The 14,815-nt window shown below is 37.8% G+C and overlaps 1 long non-coding RNA gene across 3 annotated transcripts in view; it reads right to left on the minus strand.

Moving 5' to 3' along the window:
• Positions 1–14,815, minus strand: part of LOC309390770 — a 100,192-nt gene that overhangs the window by 27,462 nt on the left and 57,915 nt on the right. The window contains exon 5 of one of the 3 annotated variants that reach the window (XR_014175178.1): positions 11,935–13,491. The exons of the other annotated variants lie outside the window; for them this stretch is intronic. This is a non-coding gene — a long non-coding RNA (uncharacterized lncRNA). Of the gene's footprint in view, positions 1–11,934; positions 13,492–14,815 lie in introns of those variants that run through there. 3 annotated transcript variants of the gene reach the window in all.

Below are 14,815 nucleotides of genomic sequence, written 5' to 3' on the forward strand. Positions count from 1 at the left end.
GGGAATCCCCCTCCCTCTAGTCACACTTCTCAAGAGCAGATTGAACGTTTTAAAAAGCTGGCAATCCTTTTTTTTCCAGTCTGAAAAGGGAACGGGGGGGATTTCCACCTCACCACATTGCAGCTGCAGCCTTCAAATCATCGAATTCGTCCAGCTGCCTCGACGCGAAAGCGCGAACTCGCGCCTCCCCTTTTGCCTCCTGGTGCCTAGGGCAATGTAGGGAGCCCCCCCCTGCGGCCGCCGCCGCCGCAGGGGACTCCCCGCTAGCCGCCCCCTCGGCAGGGGCCCCTATGAGGCTCCCTGTGCCCCCCGGATTAAGGGGGAGCCCACCAAGAGCGCACGGGGCGAGCGAAGCACGCCCGTCACGATCCACAGCCGGAACCGGAAGCCCTGTGGTGCCATTGATTTTTATTCCATCTTCTGTCCAGTCTAGTTTGCCAAATGCTTCTTCAAGGCAGGCTGAGAAAAGGATAGGTGACACTGTATTGCCTTTCATACACCTCGTTCTATGTTGATTTCCACTATTAGATCATTAAGGCAAATTGCTGCCATTGTTTTTTTCATATATTGATTATACTAAGTTTATGTAAGCAGTATCTATGCCTCAGCTGAGCAATTCCTTAATTATTGCATGCTGGAATAACTGAGTCAAATGCCTTTTCATAGCCAATGAAAGCCATGCACCGAGGCATGGTGTACTCACTGTGCCTTTCAATGACTTGCTGAAAAAACCTGGATGTGCTGTAGCCACTTCTGAACCCTGCCTACTCCTTTGACTGTGCATCATTTAATGTTCTCAGTATTCCTTTTGCCATTATCTTGGTGAAAACCATGTAGATGATTGAAAGAAAGCTTATTGGGCAATAGTTCTTTAAATCATCTTGGGTCTATTTCTTGTGTATAAGAATCACTTCAGCATTTCACCATGCGTCAAGTATTGTCTTCTCTGAGGCATCTTGAGTTTTGCTAGTATCTCATGTAAACTATCTCATGTAAAACTGGAGCTTTACCATTTTTCATTGATTTTATGACACAATACATCCTCCACAATATCCCTGGCATTTCCTCTTTCATGGGTATTGTTACTTTTGAGTGATCTTGATTTTCGTATAGTTCTGAATAAAATTTTCCAATTATTTCTAACATTTCCTGTTTTGTTCTACACACAGAGTCATCTTCACATATTATTGCAAAACCTTCTTTCTTTCTCTAAGCTTGCTTTTTGATTTATCCAATTGCCTTTTTTACAAGCTTCACGTTAGACTGAGGAATTTATTCTTGGATACATTTTCTTATGGTCTTGCAAAGTTCAACATACTCCAGTTTATTAGTGAAACTTCCTGTATTTTTCATTGTCCATTATTTTTTCATTAAATGAATAGTTTCATCTGAGATTTTTGACTGTACAAAGTGTTTTTCCTATTCATTTTGGTCTGTAATGTTCATCTCTTCTAAATCTTATAATAGAGCAAAGTGATTTGATAGATTAATCTCAAAATCACTCTACTCTTCTAACAGTTGATCAGTATCTATTTTTGTTTTTTGTCACTTCTTTATCATTTACATATGCTCTTTTTGACAAGCTATCTTCACTTTAGCTCATGCCATTCTATGGTCACTTCCAATATTGAAACGACTGATGACAGTACAATTCAGAATGTGATTTTATCACTTGACATGATGTAATCAATTTTGCTTGTGTTCCCAGATCGACACTTCCATGTCCATTTTCTGCTACCTTTTTTCTTGTAGAATGAGTTTATGATATAAAGTTCCTCTCCTTCAGCAAAATCTACTAGTCTGTCACCTCTGTTATTTCATTCACAACTTCCATACAAGCCAGGCGCTTTTTCTCCAGGTATTGTTCTTATTCTTGCATTAAAGTCACCCATTAGTATTTTGTATTGGCATTTTTCTCTGTCGTGAAGGCGAGTTACATCATCATAAAACTTTTCAACCTTAGCATCACTATAGCTTATTGTTGGCATGTAAGCTTGGATGGTTTGAAACTTGTATTGTTTGTTCAATTGAATGATGCATTTGACTACTCTGATATACTTTCATATTTTACTACAGAATCTTTCAGCTTTTGGTTGAACCAACTCTGCCTCATCTGTCTTCAATACCTCTAGTGTAGAGTAAATGCCCAGTCCTATCAAGTTCGGTGTGTTTCACATAATCCAATGATATCCCAATGCATATTGTTGGGTTTAAATCAACGGTTCTTCTAGTTGCGCATCTGTTTTCATTGTTAAACTATTCCAAAGTCAGCTTGATTTAACCATAATTCTTAGCACCCTCTGCCTTTTGCAGGTCTTCCTGCTGCTGTGGGTAGTTGCCATAGGGCCTCTGTGGAATGATGGCTGTTTTTGAGAATGTATTGGTATGTGGAAGGAATAGACTATAATCTGTCATGCTGATTAAACGCTGATTGGCAGATGTGATCAATGTTAATCTGGCATATCCATCATGGCCTGTTCACCTTGGGAGACCCTTCTCGACATATACATATCCAATGATATAGCCCACAATTTCTGTGATGACCTGGGACACGGCACAGAGATCACACAAGCAGCTGGCAGTTTAAACCGCCCCTTTATTGCTCCAAATTTCCCCAAACACTCCCACATTTCTGGCAAGTCTCAGAGCAAAGTGATGACAATGCCCCCCACACTTCAAGTAGCCTCTGGCTGCAAATAGTCCAGCCCAGAGCTATCTACACCAAGGCTGCATAGCAATAAATCCAGCAGGAAAATCAAGGAGTTCAGGAAGAAAAGGATCCAGTTAATTAGTCCAGAAAGCCAGAAAGAATGCAAGGACTCTTGGAAAGTTCAAACGTCAGCACTTAAGGAACTCAGTGTTTGTTCCCTAAAAATGCCCCTCCCCACAGCTTCTCCTTAAGTCTCATTCCCTAGGCGTGCCTTGTGAAGATAGGCAGGGCACTCTTCTCTCAAGTAGCCTACTCAGTCTAGGCTGTTCTCACCTTGTCTCCACTCTTGGTGCTCTCGGATCAGGAGGGGGTGGTCCTTGTTCCTTGCCTGAGCTCTGTCTCTCATGTTCATCCTGTCCCTGTTCCTCCCTGTCTACAAGCTGTTCTAATCCTGAAAGGCCCTGCCCTTCCCCATTTTCCTCTAAAGCCACAAAAGCCACCCATTCAATCTCTGTCGGCTCAAGTTCCAGCTCATCTTCAGGCTCCAATGGGGACATGACAATTTCATTTATCCATTCAAGCCCCTTTGCCTCATCAAGACCCCAATCATAGAATAAGTGTTAATTTCATACATTTTAAGAAATTATCCTTACCACAATTTTCAATAGAAGCATTACAAATTAAAAACAACCCATAATGAGACTGTTCCTGTGCTTCACAATCTAACTGGGAAGTCTTGAACTTTAGCAGTGGGATCATTGCTTTATTATTACATATTCAGTACTTGTCCAAAATAATGTAAGATGTAAAACAATACCCTTTAGACAGGGATGTAATTGTAAATTTTCAAGACATGCAATACAATATTGCAATAGAAATTTATTAGTGCTCAAAGTATTTCATATATTACATACAATAATGGGAATCTTTGCAAAATATTGGTAAGGTAAATCAATATTTTGTTTTCTGCAGTGTCCATTGAGAAAGTTAAGGAACTACCTTGGCAGCATAAATTCAGTAGGACACTTAAATAACATTGAAAGCCAATGTGTTACAGTAATTATAGAGCAATGAACAATGTCCAGAAAAACATTGTCAAATCTTCATTGAACCAAGCACTATATCACCCCAAACTGCCTCACAGGTTGTTGAATGATAAAATTGGAATTGGAATTCTCTCTATATCATCATTAGGGCCTATCTGTTGACCCTGAAGCTGACATTTGTGTAGCCATTTTTAATTGTAGTCATTTCTTATGCACGGTATATATATATATAATAAAAAGGCAACATTAAAAATAAAAATATAGGTTTCTGCCTGGATGGTTTTCTGTGATGAGCCAAAGGACAGAAAGAGGGAGGAGTGAGCTCCCTCCCATATTTGGGCATACCAGGGGTTGTAACACAAATACATACCTATTTCCCTGGCTTAGCTGATAAAGGAGGAGAGCCTGTGGTGTAGTGGCTAACAAATCTGCCTAATATGTAACACATCCCAGGTTCAAATCCCAGTAAGGGTATGGCTAGCTGATGAGAGCTAAATAGCTTGAAATGGATCCATACTAGTCTCCCTTTATTTATTTATCAGCACAAATACAACACAAATATAAAAAGGCAACATTAAAAATAAAAATATGGTTTTCTGCCTGGATGGTTTTCTGTGATGAGCCGAAGGACAGAAAGAGGGAGGAGTGAGCTCCCTCCCATATTTGGGCATACCAGGGGTTGTATATATATATCAGCACAAACACACACACACACATATATATTGAGAGCTAAATGAGAGCTAAATAGCTTGAAATAGATCTATACTAGTCTCCCTTTATTTATTTATCAGCACAAATACATGGTCTCCTGCAGTGTGTCAACGCCTAAGGCGTTTCCATGACTACTATCACCTTGAGAAGGGGAGCGAAATTCCATGCATAGTTTTGGCCAGAGTAAAAGTCTCATATTTCTGTACTGGGATGTGTCTAGAACCCTGCTTTAACGTCCCGTTGGAGAATGTGATTGATGACCTCAGCCAGAGGGGAGGGGGCACAGGGGTAAAGGTCAGACGCCATTAAATGTGATTTAATTTCAGCCACACAGAAGTCCGTGCTAAGATGTTAGTCCTAATAAATGAATGGTTTTACTTTGAATTTCGTCCCTGGGCTCGTAAATTAATTAGGGCAACTCTTGGAACCTTCACACAGTGAGCCGATAGACAGAAAGGGGGAGTAGTGAGTTCCCTCCCATATTTGGGCGTACCAGGGGTTGTAACACAAATACATATATATATGGAGGCTGGCCAGATTTGAAATTATATACCGAGACCTTGCCAATTTGATATGTTCCTAATAAAAAGACTTTGTTTGAATATGGCTGCCTTGGACTGTTCTTATTTGGGACATGTTACTTGGAGGCTTGACACTATCATTGTTGTATCCATTATTGATGGCCTTCAAAAACATGTAACATGTTGAGCTTACCATAACCTAAACAATGGCTCTATCCAATCCAGCTGGTCAACAGGAAAGTGAAAAATAAATAATCAAAACCAGGCTGATTGGAGGAACAAAAATCACACCCTTACTCCATATAAGAAGGAAACAAATTGCTACCACTATCACACATACCCCCACTCACATTTCTTAAACAGTATACACTTGATTGATAATTTTGACAATTTGGAAATCTTTGCAGCAGTGCTGAAATTGATAATAACTCTCTTTCCTCCCCTTGTTTAGTGAGGGAGAAAACCACCTGAAAAAACAGTAAGGTTTCTTGTATTTTCCACCTACTGTATTAAAATAGAATGTTTACTTGAGCCTAGAAACTGGAAAGACACAGGAGCACGAAAGCCAGGAAATGGCAAAGGGAGAACAAACCCATCAGTTGCCTTTCTGTACAATAATTGAAATCTATTATTCTGGGCAGCACCCACCCCCACCCCAACATAGAGATTATGGCTTTCCTAAATATGATGACCTTTCAGATGAGAGGATCTTCTCAAGGTCAAACATTCCTATTCCTCCAACCTCTCTTCATAATTTCTAATCCACCAAACCTCATGTCCTTTTTGAGTTATGTCTTCTGATCAGAATCCTTTTGCCCTTAGCTTTTTGTTGTGGGATGTAAACTACCTATTGACAAACTTGATCAGCCTTCAGAAACATGTTTTTCAAGTTATCTGAGTGCATGCCCTATGAGATTTCATTGTTACAAGAGAATTGTTCTTGGATATTTTGAATGATGCATAGTTACTCAGTTTTCCCATCACACTGCAGGTTAATGATCTCTGGCTGTTCTAACTTGAATTTGTTATGACTTGACTCATGCTGGCTTGTGAAACAAGATGCATTTGTAAATCTAAAAAAACATTCTTGAGAATGTGGAGTAGCATTATTAATGGTCTGGTTATAATTTTTAATTAATGACTGTAACTCCAAGGTGTCCAGCAGCATTTAGTATAGGAATGATAGGTTATAGAGGAAAGGGAAAGTGATTAGTATATTGATATCCATGTACAGGTATTTACAATATTTTTTTACCATCTTGGTTCAGAGATTTGTCTTTTAGAATTACAGGAAGGTGTTGCAGTGGGACAGTTATGGGATAGTGAAGCTCCGCGGAGCACTGTGAAACCCAGCCAATACCTGCCTGCCAGGAGACCCTATGGGTCAAAGCCACCCTGGAGGGGTGGTGAAGAAAGGAGGGATGTTTTGTAGATGACAAGGAAACAGCAATTTCCTTGTTTGATCCAAAGAAAACCCTCTTGATCGGCAGCAGAGAAAATGGCCATTTTGGCAAGACTGAAGCTGTGACAACCGGAACAAGAAGAATATGTGCTGGAGCAGTTTGAGAACTGACAATTGAAACTGGGTGAGACAACTTTCAACTTCTATACTAGAGACTTAAACCCAAATAAAAGAATTCCTTTTTTTAAAAAAAAGACTCTTTAAAACACTAAGAAAGCAGCGATTTAACACATAGAGAAAGATTATAGACCTGAAAGTGAAACAAACTTTTAATGGAAGACTGTGAAGCTTTAAAATATAGACTGGACTGGAACTAGTAGTAGCATGAAAAGTGATTTAATTTGTGGATAATACTGCTTGATTATTGGAAGAATCTGTACAAAGGAAGAGGAACTTTGCTTTTTAAAATTATTGCTGGAACGTACAGCAGGGTGCCACCTACTGGCCAAAGAAGATATTATATTAGTACATGGTGGGAATAACCTTGGAAAGTAAGGATTATTGATAATATAAGAATAACAAAGAGGAGAAGAAAGAAAATAGTGAAAGAAAAACAACACCTGGAAGGCCTTTTATTTTGGTTCCATATCTAGTGGTGTTTTGGCTCCTTGGAAGCCTTAAGAGAGCCTTCCAAGATATGGAAGAGACAGCAATAATTTTTAACATGAACAGACAGATTATTCCTTAAGAGTTCAAAATATAATAGAGAATAAAGAGAAATATCTCCTAAAAATGATGGGGGAACTTCAGATGGGTGCTCTAGAGACCCAACAGCAAGAGACAGATGTTGTGGGCAGATGAAATATTTAGATTAAATAAACATGATGGAAGGAGTTACAAGATACCAGAAGAGAAGCATGAAAGATTCACAAAAAAGTTAATGAGTTGAAATTCTAAAAACAGCAAGAGATGATGGATAAATATAGAATATTTTTAACATGGTAGTTATTTTATTAAGTATTTGAAAAAAGAAGTAGAAAGTAGAAATTGGGAAAATAGTATTATGTATACTGAAATATAATAGAACATATTATAATTACTATGTGTCAGTGGTGGGTTGCAGGCGGTACGCCCCAGCACGGGCGAACTGGAGCCTGGCTGGAGCACCGGGTACCGTTCCATTCCAATGCTCCGGAGGGCCCACCCGCCCGCGCTCCTTACCTGTCTTTAAAGTCTTTGTCGCTTCCGCATACAGTGCCTGCGCTCCACTCCGCTGAGTAGCTGGAGTGTCACGGAGGCTCGTGGAGGCATCACTAGACAGTAAGACGCATGCGCATGCTGCGTACATGTGCGCATGCACTGAGCGCATACATGTGGACAACGCCATGCCAGTTCCAAACATACCAGTTGGAACGGGATCCAGAACCCACCACTGCTATCTGTACACAAATGTTAGAAGTTGAAAGATTATGATGTTAAAGAAAAAATTATAAATAAAATTATTATTTTATAAAAAGAGAATTACAGGAAGGAAGCTGAAATCTGAAGCTAAATGTGAGAATGTTTAGCAGATTTTTAAAATAATGTTAATAATAGTAATAAGCACCTTTGGTATAATCCCCAAACATCTGGAGCACCACTTGAACACCATCAGCATTAAGAAAATTGCCATCAGCCAATTGTAAAAGGCAGCTTTACTTGGAACAGCTTACATCTAGCAATAATACCTTTAACATAATCCAAGAAAATTTCCCTATCCCAGACTTTGAGAAGGATTCAGTAGGTGGATCAAAATATCAAGTCCAATCTAAACATCTGGCTCAGTGTGCAATGAACTATAATAATGCAATATAACAACAATGACTTACCAGAAATAAATATCAGGAAATAAGAATTAAAGATTTTTGAAATATGGAAATTAATCAGGAAAAAAAGATCAAGCTGAGATAATATCCTGCAACAAAAGTAATGTTCCAATATTTGAGGGGCTGCCACAGAGAGGAAGGGGTCAAGCTATTTTCCAAAGCACCTAAAGGCCAGACAAGGAATAATGGATGGAAACTAGAAACCCTAGAAATAGGAGAAATTTTCTGACAGTGAGAACAATTAGCCAATGGAACAGCTTGCTTTCAGAAGTTGTAGAAGCTTCATCACTTGAGACTTTCAAGAAGAGATTGGACTGCCATTTGTCAGAAATGGTGTAGGGTCTCCTGCTTGGGCAAGGGGTTGGACTAGATGACCTAGAAGGTCCCTTCCAAAGAACTCTCATCTCTCTCACTCATGTATCCATACTATTTGTTATCTCAGTATATTAGTTAAAATCAACATATTGATCTTTTATGACTACATTCTTCATATTATTTTCTGGATCTAGTGGTCACCCTGGTACCAGGTTTGATAGGACAATGAGGAAAATATTATTTTTAATGATACTGTAATTTGCAATATTGCAAGAAGCTTCTTGGGTGAGTAGACACTGCTATCTCAGTCCAAAGGAGGTCTGGGCAAATTGGACACTACTGCTTTGAATCATTGTATATATATCATGGCAGGACGTGAGGCACAGATGACAAGGATAATAATAGTGGCTCTAGTTGCTTGGCCATCAAATACTCTTGATCAAGTCTATTGGGGAGATAAATTGAATATTGCATTCTCCTAACTGGAAATAGAGGGAATTGAATGGACTAGATTATTTCTGCCCTTGCAAGGCTGCACTAGGATTACTGATGTTAGGCATTAACTATTTCCTAGTGCTGTAAAAATTAATACAAAGATGACTTTGTCCAATGATAAATTCTATTGGAAGTAAACGAATATCCAGGCTGGGAAAGATTCTGCTGGTGTAAGAGGAATGGCTTGATAAGTCAATGTTCTAAATTTGTCTGAGCAACTTCATATGATCTTCTCTGCAGACTTATACAGAGTACAAGAGAATCAGTTTTCCCATGTGTGTTGGGTTTTTCTCTGTACATTTCATTGATTTGTAACTGTTTTGTTCTGTTCTCATCCATAGCTGGCATTTTGAGCTTCTTATTTTCCCGTAGAATGTGTCAGCACCTCCTGATCATTTAACAAGAAAGACATTGTTTCTTTCAGGTACTTGTTAAATCAGACATTGTCTAATAGGAAGAGTAAAGGAAGCTGTGCATATGTTTTGAGCCATAAATAATTGCCTTGAGGAATCATTCCTCTGGACCATTTATGATGAAAAACAGGCTGGTTGGGGGGGGGGGGGGGCTGTTACGAGATTGATTTTTTTAATAAAAAGGGTAGTACAATCGAAGCTAAGTTTATAATCCTCCAACGCAGAGAATTTTACTCACTAAAGCTGAACATGGAACTAATTTTCCAAAGTGTTTCAAATTAAGCAGCTCCAAAATTGCAAGCAATTGCAAGTTATTTGGGCAATCAGGTTTCATCAGAATGATACTCACTGCCAAACAAATAAGAAGTCAAAATGGAATTCTCACATTTCTCTCTCAGTTATTTATATTGTATGTATCTTTTGGATGTGGCATTATAGTGCACCAGGCTAAAACACACACACACACCTCTCTATAATATGTATAGTGCAGGGCTATATAGAATTCTTCATAGATATTGAAAACTTGTGGAACCTCTGACATGCATAGTTCCCACAAGCTCCTTCCGCCTTGTCTGTACTGGCCCTACTTTCTTCTCTGCAAGCTCACCCTCCCTTCTTTCTCTGGTATGAATAACAACAAAGTCCTTCTCACAACTTTCTCTTGTTTATGCACCTCAGTTGCCTACAAAGGTGAAGGACTCTTTCATCCTTTCTTCCATCACTGTGAAGAGACTGCCAGAACCCTTCTTAGATGCTTAATTTTTGCATATAATGACAGCTGAAGCATATTCAGGAAGAATATTAACATTCTCCATCACTGCTTAGAATGTGATGGAAAGGATAGAGAGCCATTTGCCTGTCTTTATGTGAGTAACCCATGTAATCTGGATGTGAGTGGAATACTTTTATGCTGTTCACTAGGGGAAGAAAATCATTAAAATCTATTGATCTGTGTCTACTAAGAGTAGCTCATTAGTCATTACCATATTCCAGACCTTGTTTTTAACTCCTGTTCCTTTCAAAATATGGTTGGTAATAAAAAAAATAATGCAGCCTGATATGTCTAACTATAATTAGACAGAATCAATAGCAATAACAATTGCACTTAGATTCCTATACCTCTCCATAGTGCTTTACAGCACTCTCTGATCGGTTTATAAGTATCAGCATATTGCCCCCAACAATCTGGGTCTTTATTTTACCGACTTCAAAAGGATGGAAGGCTGAATCAACCTTGAGCAGGTCAGGATCAAGTCCTGGTTACAAGTAGAGCAAGCCTGCAATTCTGCATTCTAACCACTGTGTTACCACGGGTCACTAAGTTAAAGAACTAATTGTAATTATTTGATTTATTGTGCAAACCCAGCAGATTCTATCCCTAGTAATGAAGTTTGGCTGACTGTTTCTGGAAGGGTTCCTGGACTCTGTATGACAAGCAAAAATTAAAAATTATGCAGGTAAAGTTTTTCTGATCACTTCATGCTAAAATAGACAAATAATCAGAAATAGAATGCCTGTTTTACCATGCATCTGTGAAAGACCCTAGAAAAGAAAGATTAATGTTTCTACATACCTAGCGAGGCAAACATCAATATGATTTCCACTCTCAGGTCAAAATTGAATAATGATTATTATTTATCTTAGATCAGGTGTGTCCAAACTTGGGAACTTTAAGACTTGTGGACTTCAACTCCCAGAATTCAGGAGAGCAGCTGAGTCTGTAGAGTGGAAGGCTGAAGGTCTCAAACATCCTTTCCTAAAAGCTCTCTATGTGTTCACCCATTGTCCCAACATTCTGCTTCAAGCTAGAGGCTAGGTAGCTCCTGCTACCATATCTAACATCTAGAAGGCGCCGCAATATGGATTCTAGAGCAAGGATTTCCAAACTGTGAGATGCATCTTCCCCTTGAAGAGGTGCAGAAAGAGTTCAGGGTAGGTGTGAAGAACCGTTAGTTGCACATTGTTACAATAAATCCACCTCTCCCAAAGTTTCACTGTATTGTTTTCAGTGTTCATTTGTGTTCATTTTGGTGTGTGAAGTTTTAGGGAAAATTAACATTATATTAAAAAAAAAAGTGTAATGCAAAAAGTTTAGGAACCCTTGGTCTAGAGATTCTAACCCATCTTTTCCAACCTCCCCAGATATAAATAAAATCAACTTTATTTTTTTAAAAATGGTATAAAACCAGCTTTAATTTTATTTAAAATGCAAAAGTACTGTAATGCTCCAAGAAGACCACATGATGGTGCTGGCCTGATATAGAGAAAATTCTGACCTAAAGTCTCCATAAACAAGAGGTAGGATGGAAAGTTCCAAACCAACATTTTGGAGCGCAGTTTGAAGTAGGAATTCAGGTTGAGATTTAAGCATAGAGAAATTAGAACCTTGGGTTTGTGTATCATAAAATTACATTAAGCATTCAACAGAGTTTTCACTTATGGTAAAAATTCATGGTGAAGTAGTCTCCCCTAAAGGAGCAGGGATACCATAGTGGCATTGATTGGCAACCAGATGATGGATTCTGGCTGGGCCAATATTTACGGATAAAGGAAATAACATAAGATCACTCATTTGCACTGTGATCCTCATGAGTATACTTCAGGAATTGAGGCTTTTGCAGGAAGCTCATGAGCAGCCAGGAATTGAGGGATAAACAAACCTGACCTCCATGGGAATATGTTTTTTTGTTGTTTATTTACTCTTAAAGAGTGCAACAATTGGTGGATCTTACAAAAGATAATGCTAATATAAGCCAGACAGAAATTATAGACAAATAGTTGGAAAGAAAACTAGATAATCTGTCTCTTTTGGAATTGAAATAGAAGGAATATTGTTTAAGATTTAAAACTTCCAGAGGATTCTGGTGAAGATGTTAGAGAAAAAGTTATTAAAGCTTTAGCAGATTCCTTGGATTACAAGAGGGAGACACTGTATTAAAGGATAGCATGGCCATACAAAAAGCATTCATATTATTCCAACTTATGTAAAGGAAGTGACATCTCTCTGAAGAAAATATATGAATATCTAAAGAAAAAAATATCAATTTCTCTGTATAGAGGAACTTCAAATTTATATTGGAAATATAAACAAGAAGGGACATTTTATTATGTTTGAACATGTAAAAAAGCTACACATTTTCAAATTCAAATATACTCACTAATTCAAAGGATTTAAAAAATTAATATATAATGAGACCAAACGTTTTGGGGGAATTAATGGACAAACAGATGGAAAAAAATCATGGGACCTTGTTTTTGTATATGACAATTGCAGTGATATTATTTTATGCACAAAAGTAGAAAGATTCGGCATCACCTAGAATCGAAAAATGGTTGGTGAAAATGGCAGAACTTGCAAAGATGACTACATTGATTTTTTTTAAAAATCATAGATAAGTCAATGTATATGCCTATTGCTGATGAACTTGGGACTTATGGTTTGATGATTAAACAGAATAGATTGTAAAAAGAAGAGGGGTTTGATGGGGTTTGAATTATATGTAACTAACCAGGAAAAAGAGTCATAATAATATGCAAACAGATCAGTTATACAAAACAGGTCAATTCATGAGTTAAGATGACCAGCTAGGTAGAATTACTTTAATGTTGTGCAAGACTGCATCTACCTTAAATTATATCTCTGGTAATTAGATGATTAGATCGAATAAGTTGTTCTTACCTTCCATTAATCCGGTTAGGGATCTTGTGGAAACAGGTCCTTTGTGAAATTTCAACTTCATGTTTTGTTTCAAATCCATTTTCCAAGAAATAAATATGAAAATGGTGAAACTTTAGAATCCTTTATGAAATGTTCCAGGACAAATTATTGAAGGGGCTATATCTGTGAAAGCCTTTTATGTACTTGTTACAGAGCCTCAGTTGGGTGCCATGTGGCAGACTGATAGTTTACTAACAATTATTTGAACACTGATCCAGTCAGACACTGAAAAGCAATTATTCTACAGTTTTGTTACTCCATTTCACCATCATACCAGCATACTGTGAACGGTTCAAGTTGGTTTATACGATAAATTGCTGAGGTTCAAAACGGGGGCTCTTCTGAACTTTTTAACCTTATATAAAAGAAAAAATTCTAAGAGCAATGGATAAAATTCAATTAACTGAGATGACAGAAAATAATCTACTGAGCAAACACATGAGGCAATTGGAAGCTTTCATAAAGGAAATAACCTATTTCTTTCCTTGTTATCTAATGATACAGGAGTTTATTTCTCTTGCAGTAGTTAGAAAGCTACATAATATTTCCTAAATGCTTTGGCAAGTAATTATCACAGACTAATTCATTCAGTTTCATATTTGAGGCAAATTATTAATAACTAATTGTTGTATTCTGAGGTCATGTGCATATGTGTTTATGGAAGCCTATTGTATCACTTGATATGGTTATTGCTTATGTTCTATGTACATGGTACTATGAATAAATGGAAACTGCTATTTTGAGCATGCGTTGATAGCAAATACTGAGATCGAATTTGCATCTTACCTGTCTAAACTTTTTGCATTTTTTTCTAAACTGGAGAAATTCAGAAAAGTTTTCATAATGATATAATAGAGAGTTAAGACAGAATTGAGAGGGAGAAAGATAGGTAAGTACAGTTCCAAGGAATGCTATCCAAGTGTATAATTCTCCATATGCCTACATTTTCACAGTGGTTTTTCTCAATACATATATTGTACTTTTTCATCTAATGCATATTTCTTAAAATAAAGTCCTCTATGTACTTACAGAAAAGATGGTGAATTATTGGGGAAGTGTAGGCGTTTTGGTACCAAATTATTTGTATTTGTTTTTTAGATCTTGACCTGAATTACAGCAGCAATGCTTTACGGTGTGGATACTGTGAAAATGTGTCACATCAATATGCAGTCAGTCCTTGCATTGTATAATTGCTTTGATTGATGTTGCAATCAGGTTTGCTAAAGGAAATTCCAAACCGTGTAATTGTGAGGCTGGTCCTGAATTGGTTTCGGCTCATTAATGAAAGCATTACCCATAATTATTATGCCTAAAAAGCATTTTATATGCACAGTGACACACTTCAGGGTGTGCGATCATTGTGTCATAGACACACTTCTCAGATACTGGTAGCACTTGAACTTTGACCTGGCTCTCACCATTTCATCTCAGGCATGCTTCGGTGGAATTATGGGCTTATACTCTCTGCTGATGTCTGAAGTAGTCCCATAGGCTGTGCCATTGCTTATGGCCAAGGTGAATGAGAGGTGCTTGGTTGCTATGTATTTGTAAGAGAGTGGCATACCAATTTCTTAAAGAGTTTGAGTGAAAGAGATGCTTCTTTGACCTCTATTCATAATAGATCAATAATGATGAACATTAAAAAAAACAGAATAAATCCATAAGCTACCTAACATTTA

This window comes from Natrix helvetica (genome assembly GCF_964273705.1).
Source record: "Natrix helvetica genome assembly, chromosome: 4".
Lineage (NCBI taxonomy): Eukaryota > Metazoa > Chordata > Lepidosauria > Squamata > Natricidae > Natrix > Natrix helvetica.